General features: G+C 43.0%; 1 long non-coding RNA gene across 9 annotated transcripts; it reads left to right on the top strand.

Annotated features, from left to right (window-relative positions):
* Positions 1-3,489: 3,489 nt before the first annotated feature.
* Positions 3,490-12,204, top strand: LOC139061131 (uncharacterized). Of its 9 annotated transcripts, none has more exons than XR_011515207.1 (5): positions 3,490-3,982; positions 4,022-4,234; positions 5,330-5,475; positions 9,528-9,578; positions 12,123-12,204. It is a non-coding gene; the product is annotated as an uncharacterized lncRNA (long non-coding RNA). The 9 variants fall into 9 exon arrangements; XR_011515206.1 differs by having other exon boundaries at positions 9,528-9,596; positions 12,123-12,203; XR_011515204.1 differs by having other exon boundaries at positions 9,528-9,631; positions 12,123-12,166.
* Positions 12,205-18,614: the final 6,410 nt, after the last annotated feature.

Here is an 18,614-nt window from a genome sequence, read left to right as displayed (position 1 = left end):
CCAGCTTGAAAATCGCAAGCGTTGGAATGCTTCCAAACTGATGAAAAACCATGTATGACTGGATGCTCTTGAAAGCTTATGTCGAAAGGAGTCATTTCAATTACTACTCATCCCTTGATGATAATTTCCCACCCTTTCTTCCCGTTCCAACTGGTACAGGTTTTCCTGCAGTACCCACTTCATTACAACCTCCTGTTTCACCCCCACGACCGGGGTCATCTCGTGCAAAAGAATCTCTTGAGCTTGTGCTTGACACTCTGTTGCAGCAGATGGCTCCTGAAGGAACTCGGGACACCTACACACATTCTAGCTCATCTACGAGTAATAATTCCTCTAGTCATTCTCCACCACAACCATCTCCCCGCAGGACTACACGTAGTAGACAACCCTCAACATGGTTTAGGGAAGTCTCAATTATCTATGGTTTTGGTTTTCTTGGAAACATTTGCTCCATGCTTTTCCGTTTAGCAGTCCTACTCACAAATTTATGCTTACTGGTAAGATTGTTCAGGTTGCTATGATCAGCTGTTACCATATAACGTTGCGGCTTTCGGCGTTTCAGGAACTGGACAGGTTCCTATTCCCATGTTCTACAGAGGTTTCAACCCTCCCATGCGAATTTGGCTTTTAATCCAAAAATCTCTTTCCTCACATATTTGTTAGGTAAATAGCATGCAAGTAGTACATGTATCCTCACAGGGGCCATTCCTTGCATTCTTGCAGTGTAAACGTACACTATGCACATACTAAAATACACGACGGCCACAGAGCTGTCTCGACTTGGGCTGAGAGCGAGTGAGCCACACATCTGTTTTGTCCAAGGGTGCGCATGTTTGCGTTGTCCATTTTTATCTTGTATTGAGTGAATTCTATTATCATGTGTGGTTGTATTTGCAAGTATGCATCCATTCATTGCCTCCCCAAGAAGGGTACTTTTGTGAACATCTGTGCTATGTGATATGCAATATATATAGAGAGAGAAGTTTAATGACACGAAATGCCGAGAGGTCGGCCTGAGGTATATTCCTCTAGCCAGCTACTCGGCATTGGGGGAAGGGCTTTCTTCCTTGAAAAAAAAAAGGGGGGGGGGGAGAACAGATGGGTGCTTTCAAAAAAAAAAAGAAAGAAAAGTCTGTGATAGGTACATATACCTGAATTTTTTACTGCATAAAGATGCCATCCCCCAAACACTTCAATGTTACGGTGCTAACACGTGATAGTCGCAACTCATTTCCAAGTTAACTACACGTGGCATGCAGTGGGTCGCATTTCCACTGCATTTATTTTCCATTCGTAAAACGGCAACAAAAGGTGTAAATGATTCCAGTCCATAACTTGTACAAGTTGGAAAATGTATTTATTGTATAACGGCTTACAATTGTGTTTCTTTAGTTGCTCTTGCTTTTCTTGAGCGAGGAGAGCGAGTGGCGCATTTCTTTTAAGGAAGAGGTGATGCGATACTACCATATACTACTTCATAATGCATCTTCATAATGGTTGTGACCGCTAGCGCCACTCCGCGCCCGTTGCTGTAAGCGTACTCTGTATATGTTTCCCACGATGTTTCCTTTTCATCTTTGCTGGAATAAAATCGGTCCATATCAGTATTTGGTCTGGCAGTTCGTTTTCTATTTTGTGGTCAGGCCCCGCCTTCTTTATTGTATGATTTTCAAGTTGGTTCTTTATTCTATGATAGCACACTCAGCCGTGCGCGCCGACTGAGTGTGCTCACAGCCGACAAAACCGTGGCATATGTGTGTGATAAACGTTTCAGCGTTTCAACCTCAAAAACTAGGGGTTGGGGCCGAAGACGATTTAAGGCACCGGCGAGTTCGCGCCTTCGACGCGTACGCGCCCTTTCGCTAAAATTATAATGTGCAACCGCAACTTCCTCACTGAGGACTGTTCTCTTCCCCCCCCACCCCCCCTTTTTTTTCGCAAGTGTTGCTGTGTGATGTGCCGGTAAGCTGCCCATCCTAAAGCCCCTCAATTTTCCAAAAGTAGCGCCATTCTTAGATCTTTCCGCCACCCCGCTCACCCAGGCGCTTCCTCCTCCACCCTCCTGTCGCCCCAGCCTCCTCCGCTCCCCCATTGGCCAATCTGTGTCACGTGAAAGCATGCCCCGCGCTTTTGTATATTTTTTCTTTCCGGCGCAGAGCAGGCGCCGCGCTTTTGTATGTCTTTTCTTTCCAATGAGCTGCGACCCCCATTCTTGGGCCTACGCGACGAAAGTACGGCAGGCGGTTTGAAGGAGCGCGGTAGTTTTATACAATGTGTTAGGGCCGAGTGCTTAATTGCGATGCCCTGCTGCTGCGCCTACGGTTGCCACAACAGACCCAGTGACGGCAAAAAGCTTTTTGCTTTACCATCCACCGGGCGCAACGCAAAACGAAGAAAAGTGTGGATTCACAAGATCGGGCGGGCTGACTTCGAGCAAGTGGCAAAAAACGCGCGTCTTTGTGAAGTAAGTGCCACGGCTCCTCCAACCTCTTCTTTTGACGCCCGTGTCAAAACGGGCCCGTGTCCAGTGCATTGGGCGGCGCGTTAAAGAACCCCAGCTGGAAAAAAATTAATCCGGAGCCCCCATTATGTCGTGCCTTATGAGATCGTGGTGTTGGGATGTAAAACCCAAGAATCAACTTTTTTTCTGTCTTGTGTGCCATGACTGTTCCAGTTAACGGAACACTGCTTCGTTGTGAAAACTTACAACGCAAAAGAATACAGACGCACGTAGTATACAGAGATAAAATTAGCACTTCAGCAAGAGTGTTGCTGGTGCCAATGAGGGGAGGGGGATAATTATTTTCTGAACCTCTTTCCAGTTGTCCCATCAAGTTCCTTCTTTTTTTTTTCTATCAAATTCTAACCATTTGCACTGTAATAAATAAATAACGATTTCATATGCTGGTACGTTGTTCAAATTATCTATACCGCCTATGTGTGAAAACATTGCACATGGCCACCACAACCTGTGCATGAGCTACGTACTACATCTGTAAAAGGCGCGGAACAGAAACGGCCCTGCTGCCAGGCATTGCTGACCGCAGACAGTCGGAATCTCTCACGCGCCGGCCGAACAAAAGCATCCTGCAGGTACGTAAATTAACCTACGAAACCACGTGCACATACTTTCACGCTGTCAAAACCTGAAACTCTGGTAATTACTCGCGTGTCTGAGCACACCGCGTGCTTGTGTCGTGTTTCAGCAACACGAACTTTCAACGTGCGCGCGCTTTACGCCTTAAATGCGCCTTGAATAATGGTGCTTTTCTCTATTTCTTCCGCAAATCCGACACGACACTCTTAAGGCCAGTTACCGACTGACAAAGCAAGATCACGATTGCAAAAACTGCTCCGCAGGACTCGAACGAACTTTTCCGCGGATTTCCTCCCGTAGCGTGTTAGCCGTCGTCTGCTACGGGAGGCCCACCACCGGCGGCGCCTCCGTCGAGGCCGCGCCGAGCGGAGGAGGAGGGAAGTGAATGGCGCTACTTTGGGAGATTGAGGGGTTTTAGCCCATCCGAAAGTGTTCGGCACCTCTTGTCCGCCAGCACGCCCAGAAAAGCTCCATCGCTGTTAGCATCAAACAACGCAAGCGTGGAGGAAGCGTTTGTTTACTTTCCTCGGTGAACTCAAGTTTCACCACCAGCGAGTTTGACTGTGGTGTTTTGTGTTTTGCCTATTTAAACCTTCCTGCAACTTTTCGCATCTTTGTCGTCGTGCTTGTGAGTTCCATAATGTGAGCGAAAGCTTGTGCTTGAGGTGCCGGCTGAAAGACAGTGCTTCCCGTCGTGTGGCTAGTGAGAGTATCATCCGCTCCACTTTTGCGCACTCGGCCAAACGGCGGCAGAGTGCAGCGATGACAGCGAAGGCAAAGCTTCTTAAGTTTTGCAACGTCTAGTTTCACGACGGATGCGTATCTTGTCCCTCGGTTTCCGAATCTGCTGGATTGAGAGCCCGCTTTCTCGGCCCTCCCAGAGAGGTTGGCCACATTTCGAGTGCCCCTAATTTTCTTCTTTAGGTCTGTTTCTTGACTTTTCAGGTGCCGCGATATGCCAGTCTCCGGTCCCCATCAGGGTCGGCTAGCCGCCTCTCGGTGCCCCGGAAGTGTTTCCTCCGGAATGGAGCTAGCAACTTCCCCATGGCGTAAAAGCTCCCGGAAGGGAGGCGCTCGGCCCTACAGATGGAACCATTCGTCTGAGCCAGTTCGAAATTTCGCAGGAAGAACTGCGTGGTATGTAGATGCGCCCAGGTGTTGCTTGTAAGACGGAACCCATATTGCTATCGACGATATCGTGAGATGCAAATTTAAATGGTAACTGAGTATCCTTTCAACATGTTTGCTGAAGCACGGGGTGCTAGCAACCAGATTTAACAGCCTCTTTCGATAGTACTCTGCTGCCACCTACTTTGTGAGCATATTTCTTTTGCTTACAATGGCACTAGTACATGTTATAAGATGTAAATTTGAAAGCTTCAGATGGGCGGCACGATGAGCAAAACGAGAACAGAAGGTAAGAGCGGGAGTCAACGTTTTGACAAGTGGACTACAACACAGTATGTAGGTAGGGTTCTGAAGGGGAGCGTGGGTAAGGCGGGTGGGCGAGGCAACGACCGAGGTTATGTTGAGGGTGTAGAATTGAAAAAAAAAAAAAGGTGTGCTATTCAACGTCGCTGAAGGAGTATGAGGTAGCGCCGTGTGTCAGCTGGTTGATGTGTCACGGCCCCATGTTATTTTGGTGGAAGGGGAAGAGATTATCAGCTTGGCTGGAGGTCAGTGAGCTCTTGTCTCTCGAAAAGAAAGAATAAAAGAAGCAGCAGAAAATGGTGCTCATGAAAAAAATACTAAAATGGAATAAATGTATCAATAAAAGAAAGGGAGGAAAGAAAAAAAACACTAAGCAACCCAATGAAAAATAACTAAGTGCTGTTGCCTATATGGGCTGCACATCACTTGCAAGGAACACCGTAGCATTGCACAAGGTGTATTTGAGTCTATGGACATTCAGTTTGAATCATTTGAAAGGATGTTGCCAGTCTTGTTGAATACTATTATCTTGCCTGATGCTCAATGTACTAACACCAAAGGGTGCCATAAAGGGTTTGAAATAACGAGAGTCCCTTTGATACAAGGTTAAACTGTAATCTGCAAGTTACGGAAAAGTACAATCCCAAGTCTAAAAACCTTATAACATTGCCTATGGGGACTTCATGTGTCAACAATAACATTGCCTATGGGGACTTCATGTGTCAACAATAAAGGGGACAACACTGCAGTTTTTTGAAAACACCGAGTCAAAATTTTACATGACTTTTTACGACTGTACAGAGAAAACTTGGGGCAACGTCTGGAACCTGCAACAAGTGGGAACTCGTGGCGACAGTTCTCCCGGATCATCGACAGCATGATAGCAGCACGCTCTACCAAGCCTGAGACAGGGATTACAGAATAAGCCTTCAGCATCAACGAGCCAGGTACACATCGTTCGTGATGTTGCGCTGCCGGACAAGGTACAGGAAGTACTTAATTGTGGGCCCAAGTTTGCGACTCAAAGAAGTCTGCTCCCGATCTGTTGGCAATGACTCAAAGAAGTCTGCTCCCGATCTGTTGGCAATGGTATGACAAGTGTCAAAGCGAGTACCTAAAGCTGAGTTGGAAAGGTGTGTATCTGAGTGAGTGGATGTGCTAACGCGGTCCTGTCCCCTTAACAAAAGGTTCTCCTTGAACAAGACTGTTAAGTTCATGAAAGACAATGCGCTCACACTTATCCCTGCGGATAAGGAGGGCGGTTTCATGGTAATGAACAGGACGATGTATAATTCAAAGCTTGTGAAACCATTTCGTCAACTTTCAGGGTCCACAACAACATAATACTTAAGAAAGTACAAAATGAAGCAAAGAAGCTATGCAAAAGCTTCAAACTAGATGGTTTATCTTAGTCTATCGAAAAAGCACAAGGGGGGACCTTGAATTGTTTTTCTCACCCAAAAGGCACAAGCTGGAATGCCCCCTCCGAGTGATGGTGTCAGAGAATGCGACCTGGCAGAAACTTGTAGCCATGTTTTTATAAAAGCACTTAAAGCTCTTGTCAATCGACAACGCATTTTTGGTAACTAAGTCTGAACAAGTGGTGAAATACTTTAAAGACTGGCAAGACAGGAAGGAACCTTGTCGCTTTTTCTATAGACTTAAAGGACCTGTACTATTCCCTCCTGCAGATTGACATGATGAAATGTGGAAGTGATTGCATTGACAAGCTTGGAGCTGTTTGGTTTCAAAATGCTTCTGGTTCTGGTTTGACTTGCGACAGATTTTTAGAACTTCTTCGTTTTTATGTTAACTCGACATACACGACTTGGGAGGGAGATGTTGTCAAACAAAAAAGATGTCATATGCATTGGGTCATGTATTGCTCCCTGCTTAAGTGATTTATATCTAGCTAACCGTGACCAGGTTCTTGATGAACGCCTGAAAAATAACACCGATGTCGTGAAAGTGTTCAAATTTGTTGACGATTATCAAATATATTAAATAACAAATCAGAAAATTTTGACTCACTGGTTTCAAAACCGTAACCTCGTCCACTGAAGTGTTGTCCCCTTTATTGTTGACACATGAAGTCCCCATAGACAATTTCATAAGGTTTTTAGACTTGGGATTGTACTTCTCCCCACAAAAGACCTGCTGGAGCTATCAGCCGAGAGGCAATAAACGAGTCCTACTGTTTCATTCCGCTCATTAAAAACTCGTAAAACGCGTAGTAGTAACATCGTGCTTCAATAATTTATTGACGAAGTCATGTGACTACAAAGTGGAAGCCAGTTTCAGAAATCGGGCCAAGCGCCTGGCAGATTCTGGTTACCCGATGCGTATGCTCACCTCTGTTGTGGAGGGCTTAAGCAGAAAGCATAAAAACGCGTCGAATGGAAGCAGTGCCACTGCTGGAGCTAAGAAAGTTGTTGTGGTACCATACATTCACTGCATTTCACATAATCTGAGAAGAATAGCAGCAAAATCGGCGGTGGACATGGTTTTCTCTGCCACTGAGCATCTACAGAAGCTATGCAAAGAGGTTAATACAGAGAATAACAAAAGGCACGCATGTTCTACTCAACATCGCAAACAATTCGTAACCTGCACTCATAACGTTCTCTATGCCATTCCACTTTCGTGCGGAAGAACGTATGTTGGTCAAACAGGCAGATGCATCAATGAGAGATTAAAAGAGCATCGATATAACGTCACTAGGATAATCTCGGGTCATTTGGGTATTCATTGCTGAGATTGTTCCTGCAAACCCGTGTTTGAAAGTACTACCCTTCTAGTCTTTAGTGTGATCACCATTCGTTTAGTGTGATCAAGGAACCCGTACGGGTCCCGAAATGTCTGTGTTAGTTTCACCTTCACTTGGTCAGTGACTGCAATTTCTTCATTTTTACTATCATTCTGTATAGGGTTCGAAGCAGGATGACGAGGGAGATTGGGGAAGCCTATGAAATTGCAAAATTACGGGAAATGTGTGTGAGCAAGCCTTCAGTATCGCTATCTGAAATGGAGATACGGTTCCTCGGTTTATCTTTTTAACGATTGCAGTATGTGTTTTCACCATGCTTTTCACACATGTACGGTTCATCGATATGCACCACTGAATGTCCTTTTTTTCTGTCACGCTTGTTTCCGCTTGCACAGTATATATACACCGATGCGGGCGAAAATAAAATCTATAGTTGAAAGTGAAGCGCTGTCTCTATGTATCTGTTTCTTTCTACGTCCTCGTTCAGTCACGCTTATACACTCTGTCAAGAGGGGGCTGTTGGGTTGGGCAGGCATGGAGTTTCACACAAAAGTAAATAGAGAGACACATGGTGCTAGCAGTGCACAGGATATGTAGGTATGGTATGGTGCAGCTCATGACAATGCAACATGATGTTGTTTGGCCACCAGAAATGTCAACATTTTGCCATATGAACTCTCTGACGAATTCTGGCCTCGTGGGATTTGACCTTGTAAGAAATGTGAAGTAGGAGACTACCTGTGATAGCTCTCGTAGATGCCAGTTTCATAGCTACACTCATGCAGAAGGCAGTAGTGAGGGAGCAGCGCATAACACCTGGGTGACAGGGGTGAAGGTATTAATGGTCACAACCACAGCGATTTGGCCCTGTTCGTATACCATGGTAAAATATTTTTAATAGCGCAAGTACGTGGGAAGAAAAAAATGAGACTGAGTGAAAATATTTTTTACGGGATGCTGTCTTCTTTTAGCTAGCAATATTTGTCATACAGTGCTTTTCATCAGTTGTGTGCTAAAGTGTGTGTTGAGATAATGAAAGTTGGCTGCATCGTGTAGGACGTGCATCGCTGGCAGAATTTGTTGACAAAGCAACACAAATATTGCATCATCTTTGCCGTATCTATGTCTGTTGACAAAAGCCTCCCATATCAATCTCCAGTTACCCCTGTCTTGCACTATGTTAACCCATATTATGCCTGCAAGTTTCCTAATTTCATCCCACCACGTAGTTCCCTGCTGTCCCTGACTATGCTCCCCTTCTCTTGGTGCCCATCCTATAATTGTAATAGACTAGTTAACGGGCCTATGTTTTATGTGTCCTGCTTCTTCCTCGTGATGGCTACTAGATTATTGGCTAACCCTGTTTGCTCTCTAATCCATGCCTCTGTCTTCCTGTCTCCTAATGTTGTGTACCATTTTTCAGTCTGCCGCTTACTGCACATTTTCTTCTCAAGCTTCTTTGCTAACCTCCAAGTTTCTGCCACGTATGTTACTACTGGTAGGATGCAATGATTGTACACATTTCTTTTCAAGGATTGTGGTAAGCAGCCGGCAATGATCCTTCTCATAATCAGGGTTCCTTGTGAGTAATTGGAGATCATTGAGAGGCCTTTGCCCTGGCATAGACTTAAGCAGGCCTATGATGACTGAGCAGCTACAGTGCTCCTGTTAGTGCCAGGCCATGTGCTTGAGTTTTTGAAAACATGGAAGTTATTTTAAGACTGGCGTGTTCCGTACGTCTTCTGTGGTTGGATAAACTCAATGCTATCTTGCTGCAAACTTGCAGATTAATACTTAGTCCATTTGCACTTGCCTTGTGAGAAGGCAACCAAATAATAAAACTGAAAAAAATTGCTCTGCCTGATGCCAATTGACGTTTTGGCATAAGTGGGATGTGAATGGACAACAGTTGCATTGTAGGACTTATGGAGAGGGCAGATGTAGCAAAAATGTGCATAAAACATGGTGGCATTGTTTTGGTTTGCAATAGTTGTCGGGCAATACTTTTTCTCTTTATTGTAATAAAATGTGTGTTGAGGCAATGCAGGCTGGTTGCGTAATGTCAAATACATGCACTGCTTGCAAAAGTTGTTGACCAAGCAACAAGAACAGCTGTAAGCAAACAAAGCTAGGAAGCCACAGTTGCAGCTTGTGAGTCTTTCTGTGTGCTTCGTCGTTACATGGACATATGACGGCAGCAGATGGTAAACTAACCTTTCTTTTGTGTTGCAGGACTTTTGTGCGGCGAGTTCACCACAAAGTGTCTTCTGCACCAGAAAAAAAGTGCTGCTCAAAGATGAGGCATCATTGACTTTCTTTCAGATCATGGAACTGTGGTAGTAACACGAAGGGATTTTGATGATCTGTTCATCTTAGAAAAGTCCATCATAAAAACAAAATGTGATAATGACATCAAGAACTTGAAGGGGAAGGCAGGCGGTCTTTTGTCTAAGAATATAGGCTCTCTGCCCCATGCACAGGATTGATTTTTGGCTCAGGTGTTTGAGAGCATTGTCTGATTTGGCATGTTTATTTATCATATTGAAAAAGTGCTTAGTCCCTGTTTATGGGCACCTTTTTATTTTTTTACTTTTTATTGGTTATCTCTGCACTCATCGCCATCTCCATCTTACTTCTGCCACTGCTGTTCATTTAACTAAACATGCACTGGTGCTTGTTTATCATTGAGCCTATACAACAAATGAGGATCGAGGTCTTAGTTGAAGAACATGATTGTAACTTGATGTGCCCTTGCATCGCACATCTCCATCATATACTATTGTGAAAGCGCATTTTTTAACCTTTGTTTTTATTTTGGTTTGTCTGCTTGAATATTTGTTAGAGTTTGTTAGAACTTTGAGTGTTCTCCCAGGTTATAATTACTGTCAGCTTTGCTCAATTCTAACTCCTGAAAACTAGATATATTGGCTGAAATTTGTGCCCCCATTTTGTAAACGAGATACAAGAGATACAATGTTTGAGAACAATGCAGTCTTTCCCATAAATAAAATTTTATTGACATTACTGAACAGACCCTTGTTGCGCTTATATCCTCAACTACTGATGAAGTTTTGAGGCATTTTAAATAGATATATGCAATGCACAGAAATTCGCACTATGATTGTACTTGCTATTTTTGACTGTCTTAAAACATTCCGATTCAAGTCATTTATTTGTCACAAGGGATATAGCTAGGCTTAGGCTAATATACAGCACAGAGCCCCAAACACTGCCTTATAGGGACATTTTGTAATTAGAAAAAAAAAGACTACAAAAAAAAAGTCTGAGGGAAAAGAAAAAAGCCCTTGCTGGAAGCTTTAATTGGAAACTCGTAAAAAAGTAAATTCGGACTATGAGCAATGAACCTATCGTATACTCTCGTCTAAGGGTGACAACTTATTTCTAGCTATCATGACAAATTGCAGTTCCATTTTGATCCAAATTACCCAGCCATAGTGTTCGCTCCTATGTGCTAAAGGAGTGAACTGTATTATTTTCATAAACCGTCATTTGTCTACCCGTGCACTTTGCTTTGCACTTCTACCCGTGCACTTTGCCCATCACTGTCACTAGCTTGTAGGTACTGATGTCCTCTGTGCCATCCATGGTGTCAGACCTCCATGTGCATCAATGCTTTTTGCAATGTTGTCATGATGCTGCACGCCTTGGCCTAGAAATTAAGGAGCAGACATGCTGCATCAATTCTCCCTTTATTCAACATCTTTTCTTTTTTAAACAAAGTTATGGCTGCTTATTTGTGGTTACTGCTGTTACACAAGTGCAGCCCTTGAGAGTATATGGTGCGTTGTATGGAACAGTATAATGACGTTGACATACTGTAGTTCTTTCAAGCCCTGGTGGAGTTTAAAAACATTGCCTTGAATAATTTCTCAGGTGCAGAACAAGTTTCTGGTGCTGCCTTTAAAATATGGTTGAACATTCCGCACGTCAATAGCAGTGACATTGCACTAAAACAAGATTCTTTAAGGAAGGTTTGCTTTGCACTTGTGAATAACAAGGAGTTGGTACAGTAGGCAGCTACCTTAAAAGGAGGAATATGAGGGTAATATAATATGCATGCACTAAATTTCTGCATTTGGCACGTTGACAGGCTAGACCTACGGCGTAGAGGACGAGGACGAAAAGATCAGACGTGAAGCCACACGCATGACGTGACACCACAGACAGCATAGTAAACAGGACTGGTTGCTTGGTATGGCATGCCATTAGTCATGCAGCTAGTGTTGCTCCATTATTTTATAGTACATTAGTTCGCGGAAAAATGGAATAGTATGTCCTCAAAGGGCAGCAGGTTGTAGTAGTTTCTTGTCATTGGTCACAGAATGCACACATCACTCTCGATTGTTATCAACTGATGGAGTCGCCGCAGCTTTAAACTCGCTGAACTCGCCGAGCTATTTGTTATTCACTGAACCTAACAAAAGACATGTAAGAAATGATGAGGGTTCGGAATGCAACATGCCATTTTATAGTTTCCGAGGCCAATGGCAAGAAAAATACCTAACTGTAAATGGCTGCTGCAGTCCTGCTTACAATTTAAATGCTTGTCAGGTAGCCTTGAGACACATAGAAAGAGTACCTTTTACAATAAAATGTTGCAAACGTATACACTGTACCTTTGCTATGCGTGTGCATGTATAAATGTGTACAACAGCACCTTTTGCATTAACATGTGGCAAGCGTAATATGTGGCAGTATGCCTCGACAGATGACCGCTTTACGACAGCGTACTACAGTGCTTGTTTCCATGGGAAACCGACAGGTGCCCTGTGTTTCTAAGAACTAGTGATCTTTTGTTTGATGCAGACTTCATTGCCTTACCAATCCAGCTGGAGCCATGCCCTCAACAAGGCTTGAGTGAGGAAAGGCATCTACTGCAGCATCCCATGAACAGTGACACTCCAGCTTCCCACACGACCGAAAGAAGAAACAAGCATCCACACAAGTGCAGCTACTGTGGCAAGGCATTCAAGCAGAAGTCTGGCCTGCACAAGCACCTGCGGGTCCATACTGGCGAGAGACCATTCTGCTGCCACCTCTGTCCCATGACTTTCACACAGAGAGAGGCCGTTGTACGCCATGTGCGAACACACACAGGCGAGAGGCCATTTCACTGTCCCTTCTGCCTAAAGTCATACAGAGACTCTACGAATCTGAGAAGGCACAAGGCAACACATGCATGGCAGTTCACTTCTAATGTGTCATTCAGTGCGGGGTCTTCTTAACACAGCTCAGGCAGTGAGCAATAGAGAAGTTCGTGCGGTGTCTTTCATTAATTTGACCTTCGTGGGACTGATGAAACCAAGCAATTATCTGGAGGATTGAAATAAAGAACACGCAGAAAAAAACTACCAGACACAGTGCTGCTTCATTCGGCAGTATTGCCCGATTCTAGCATGCCCTCGAATATCACATGCACTTTGGACATACAACAGATACATTGTATGTGCAAATTAGTGTCCACCGTCATAGCTGTCAGATAGCGCCTTATGGCTATCCATGGGCCACAGCATTTAGTCCTTTGTATGATCCATCACATGTTTGATATTCCACCTTATCCAACTACAGTACAACCTCGTTAATATGTTCTGGAAGAAAAAAATACTGAGAAACACATACTTACCGGGAAAGCGTAAGATCCAAAGTCGCTGAAAACCTTATCAGGCTCAACTGTAGTTTACAGTTATGTAAAGTGCAGCATTGCGCAAATAATTGCAGAATGAGACATTGACTTGCGTCCGTCTGTTGGGGACCAAGCGGCCCGATATGAGCATTGTCGTTTTCCTATTGTGCAATGTTTTGGAACAGCGTCTGAAAACCAAAAACAGCCAAACTGGTGGGCAACGGCAAAAAAAGATGCCTTCAGAGCAAAACATGGTGCTAACTTTGCGCTGCCTACTGCAGGGAATGGTGACACGTGTGGGATATTGCCTTTGAAAAGCGTGCAATATGCTTTCGATGGCATGCTTATCGAAACATGCTTATCGCAATAGGGTTGGCAGCGATAGCTGTAAATGGTGACATGCCATGACCCATGAAATATGCTGGTACCAGAAGAAGAATGCATGCGTGCCAATATTCTCATGTGACAATGGCAAGAGAGTAGTGTGGGGAAGCTGCTCTGGCAGGTACTTACAGCTTTTGATTGCATTTGCCTCGTACTTTTCCTTGTTTCCATCTAGCAGCCTAAAAACGTATCGTACAATTGCAATTTGGCAATGTACTGAACATTGATGCAAAAATATTGTGTTTTCATGGGATGTAAGAACCGATAAAAAATGAGCATAACTTTATTGGGCCATTTATTGTGTTCTCGATTGCTAACGTTCGAACCAGGGGATCGTACGCAATGTGATCGTATCAACGAGCTTCTACTGTACTCCGCAATCATCGCAAATGGCATGTTAGCGTACACTCAGACTAAGTCCCACACTAGTTCATCCTGTGATGCGTGCAATTCTCAGGAATGCTGAAAACAGCTGCCATGACTTCGTCACCGCTAGCTTAGCATAAAATAACTTTATCTTTTGAATGAGATTTTGTAATTAAACACAGTTACCAGTGCATTTTTGTTGCCATCATATGCAAGAACTGGTTCTCTCGACATCTGATAATAACAGTAGTGATGATCTTGGTTCTCACAGTAGGCTGTTGTCACGTCTGCAGACTGTTGGTGTATTTTCATATGTTATTGCACTGCGAAGGTGATTTTTTTACACATATTCTCGGAGAAAGAAAGTGTGTTGTGAATGGGTAAATATGGTAATTGTTCAGTGTAAGCTTCAGTTTTTGCCTGAGAGTGTTCCCCAGGCTGGGCGAAAAAATGTTTTCCGCGGGAGGAAACATGTTTCCTGCGCATTCATGTTTCTCTAGCACTGCAAAGGCAGATGCAACAGCGGTTGTGGTCACCATTTGGGTCATGTGTGCCCATAATGACCAGTAAAGTTAGAACTTTCTGGTCAGGGCCCATTTGAACATGTAGAGAAAATTCTTGGCCATAGAAATATTTGGGCACTTGTGGGGCATTAGGCTGGAATGGAAGTAATCAAAAAGTTGAATTAGCCAGAGTCAGATTAATGAATTAATCTAACTCTACGGCTGATGGAGTATTCAAATAGCACTTGTGTTGAACTGTAAAGAAATGGGACAAATCAATAAAAGTGGAAGACACCAAAATTTGTCAATTTCCAACAGGGTTATAACCTTGGTTACCTAGCTTTTTGAATAATTGCATTTGATCCCTGGTGTAACAAACATGGCTGTGATAGATTATTCTACTCCTGTAACAACACCAAAATCATGAGCACCACCTTATCTCGGATGTCACGCGGAGTAGCTATGCATTCTAGATCGTGCATCACTTTCATTAAGCAGTAATGGCAGTATTCTTTTCCTTCCTGGTTTTGGCAACAAAAACAGCAATTTTTGCAAGCATTTTATCATGATTCCAATCCTATTTCAATCAAAATATTTTGGATAAGGACTCCTTTATACCTCCATTACCTTAAACTAGAACTTCTCCTCAGTCCAATATTTGGTTGGAGTTGATTTTAAGGTGTTGCATATGACCACACTAAGGCACAAGATTACGCAAAATTGAGGAATAAGCTGTTGATCATGTGTGACTCTTTGGACACTTGTTTTGCTGTATGGTCTAATGAAGTAATTTGTAGTAGCTGAAAACTCTTCTGATAGAACAATAGAAATAAGGCCCAGTAATTATAAACACAGGCTTCGATGGACGCTTCAGTGTCTCGCCATCGGTAAGCAGTGTTCATGTACTTTGAGTTGTCGACCGATTCAGCCTCACCCCCGCAATTTTCTAGCCTCCCGCTAGTAGAGTGATGACCTCACAGATGTGTTAGACCCATGTTGAGTCTCTGGACCAGGACAAGTTCATCACTTGTGAAGCCTTCTGATAATCTTATGTGGATGACATTTTCTTTTTCTTTTATATATTTATTTATTTTCTCAAAGAACTCACAGGCTCCTTTAGGTGGGATCATTGTGTGAGTGGGACAATATACATGAAAATCGCAAAAGCATAAAAGCAAAAGTGTTATACAGTTGTTAGCGACAAACACTAAAAATTATACTCTTAAAATCAAGGTAAGCAGTCGTACAAATTTTAGGTTTTAGAAATGTGGCTATATAAAAGCCGAACACAACTTGGCTCAGATTTAAACAGGAGCACAGTTTCATACATGTAATACAATATTAAAAAACATGTTGTTTTGGTAACAGCACGTAAAAACAAAGATATTAGGTGAGTATGGTGATTATCCTGCCTCTAAATGCGTTAGTATCTATGTTGTTTGTAATGTAATCATGAAGGCCATTCCGATAGCTTATGGCACATGAAACAGCAGGCATGTTATGTGCTTTAGTATGACCAAAAATGCGCCGACAGTTACTGCAATTATGAAGACTATGTGTTTTACGGCATGGCTGTAATAAGGGCAGCGTGTTAAACTTTCTGTACATTGCAGTTTTCTGCAGAGTGAATTTTGCCATAGACAGTGCTGATGTTCCTGTAAATGAACGAATGCTATGAGCATATCTTTAAGGGATGCTTAGGAAGAAACTGTAAACCAACTCAAATCGGTAATGTTTCCTTCTAAACTACCTTTTCGTTCTCTTGGCTGATTAATTAAAGTTTAACCTTGTTATAATGAAGTCACATCTGATCCGAAAATACTATCGTTTTATCCAATATTTGCTAGCAGCATATTATTCATTACACACTGATGTAAGGCAGAAAATTTCTTAATTGCTTTCTTGTATCTGATAATTTGTTATCTGTGCATCAGCTGCAATGGGGTTTGACTGCTACAGGGTAAAGTATTGACAAGCTTCCACTTAATGAATTTTGCTCTTCGGTGCATCATTATTGTATTGGAGTGTTGTGGATTCTGCTGTATTTCTCTGTATTTGCGTGGCTTTAGCACAGAAAGAATCCACAAACATTGCCAAGTTGAGCCTCTGGCTCGTTTAGAAAGCATTGTAATCGTCCATTTTCAATAAACATTCAGCCAGACTCTGCTCGAGAACTCGTCAATATTGATGATGTCAAGAGGGGGCCTGTTGGCAGGCAGGCAGTTTACTGCATGAGTCACTAGAGGGATGCCTGGTGCTAGCTGCAAGTATGGCAGTTCAGCCAACGTGAAAATGAATGTATTCTCCTAAACTTGTCCTAACGGCTTCAAACAATATTGTGGCTTTGAAAATAATCTTTTTCAACAAAATATGTTATTACAAATGCCATGATTCGCTGTAATTATTAATATGTGTTGACGCGGGTTGCCCTTGCGCATTTAGAAAACACGATTGCTTGGAAATGTAGAAACATGATGTGCAATAAATAATGCAAAAATGTCTGTGTACCACCCATCATTACCACGTTAGCTGAATGATAACAGCACCAATATTTCCTCTTTTAAGTTCTGTGGAATACTGTATGGTTCCAGAAACATCAAAGTGGCATTGCCATTTGTCTTTGCGTCCCTCCTGGCTTATGCCACCTTTTGTCACAGTTAGACCTTCTTGCTTTTACAGAAGCATTAATTATACTACAACATACCTTTAGACAGCCCTGAAACAGGCTGCTGCTTCCGTCGATGCTGCCTCTTTGCTTCCCTTTTTGCAATGTCATCGTTTCTCCATTCCTTACTCTCCTCATGACGTGTGAATGAGAAATTTTTATTCTTTTTCTTTTTCCGCCATTGCACGATCATGCACATGTCTTCGTCGCCATCATCATCTTTTGTTTATGATGGCAGCACGTGCACCTCATGACAATGCAATACATTGTTGTTTGGTCATCAGAAATGTCAACATTTTGCCATACAAAATCTCTGGTGAGTTCGTGCCTCGTGGTATTTGACCTCAGAAGAAATGTCAAGCATGAGGCTTCCTGTGATATATCTCATGGATGCCAGTTTTATTGTTGCACTCATGCAGAAGACAGTAGTGAGAGCAGTGCATAACAAATGTCTGACAGTGCGGGAGGTAATGCTGGTGTCTTTTAGTTGGCAATATTTGTCACACAGTGCTTTTCATCAGTTGTGTGCTAAAGTGTGTGTTGAGATACTGGAAGTTGGCTGCATGGCATGCGACAGGCATTGCTGGCCGAAATTGTTGACAAAGCAACAGAGACATTTTGTCATTATCACCTGCTTACTTATGTCCGATAATGAAGGCCTCTCCGATCGATCTCCAGTTGCCACTGTCTTGCACTGTCTTACCCCATGTTATGTCTACAAGTTTCCCTAATTTCATCTCACCACCTAGTTCCCTGCTGTCCCTGACTATGCTCTGCTTCTCTTGGTGACAATCCTGTAACTGTAATAGACCATTTATCTGGCCTATGTAGTGTGTGTCCTGCCACACTCCCATTTCTTCCTCTCAATGTCAGCTACAGTATTGGCTGCCCCGTTTGCTTTCTAACCAACACCGCTGTCCTCCTGTCTCGTAACGTTGCAGCTATAATTCAATTTCTCATCCTCTCGCTTGCTGCACAGCTTCTTATCAAGCTTCTTTGTTACCCGGCAAGTTTCTGCGACATACGTTAATAAGAGCAGAAAGCAGTGATTGCACACATTTCTTTTCAAGGATAGTCATAAGCTGCCAACAATGATTTGGTAATGCCTGCTGTTTGTACTCCAACCCATTTTACTCTTCTGTACATTGTCTTGATCAAGGTCCGTTGTTAGTAATTGCTGGAAATAGGAGGTTATTGAGAGGTCTTTGCGCTGGCAAGGAGTTAAATAGGTTGATGACGACCGAGTAGCTGTAGCCTAAGTTTTTCTAAACATGATGTTATCTCAAGGCTGGCATGTTTCATACATATTCTGTGGTTTAGTATACGCAATTCTATAATGCCGCATGCTTCCATACCAAAAGTTATTCTATTTACAATTTGAGAAGTCGGCTAAATAATAAAACTAAGAAAAACTGCTCTGTTTAATGCCTCTCTACCTCTTGGTATAATTGGGATATGTATGAACACTTTTTTTATAGCACTCGTGCAGAAGGAAGATGTAGCAAATAAGTGCGTAACAAATGGTGACGCTGTTGTTTTGGTTTGCAATATATTCCTCACGCAGTGCTTTTCCTGACTGATGTGCTAGAATGTATGTTTAGATATGGACATGAGTTGCATAGTGCAAAATGTGTGCATTTCTGGCAGAAGTTGTTGACCAAGCAACAAGAAGAGTTATAATGAAACAAACTTTGAAGCCACATTCGCAGCTTGCAGCTCATTCTATTTGTTCTTATTTTTTCTTCCAGATGGTGGAA

The sequence above is a fragment of the Dermacentor albipictus genome, chromosome 6 (assembly GCF_038994185.2).
Source record: "Dermacentor albipictus isolate Rhodes 1998 colony chromosome 6, USDA_Dalb.pri_finalv2, whole genome shotgun sequence".
In the NCBI taxonomy this organism is placed as follows: domain Eukaryota; kingdom Metazoa; phylum Arthropoda; class Arachnida; order Ixodida; family Ixodidae; genus Dermacentor; species Dermacentor albipictus.
Note: the sequence above shows the minus strand (reverse complement) of the source record. Positions and strands in the feature narration are given on the sequence as shown.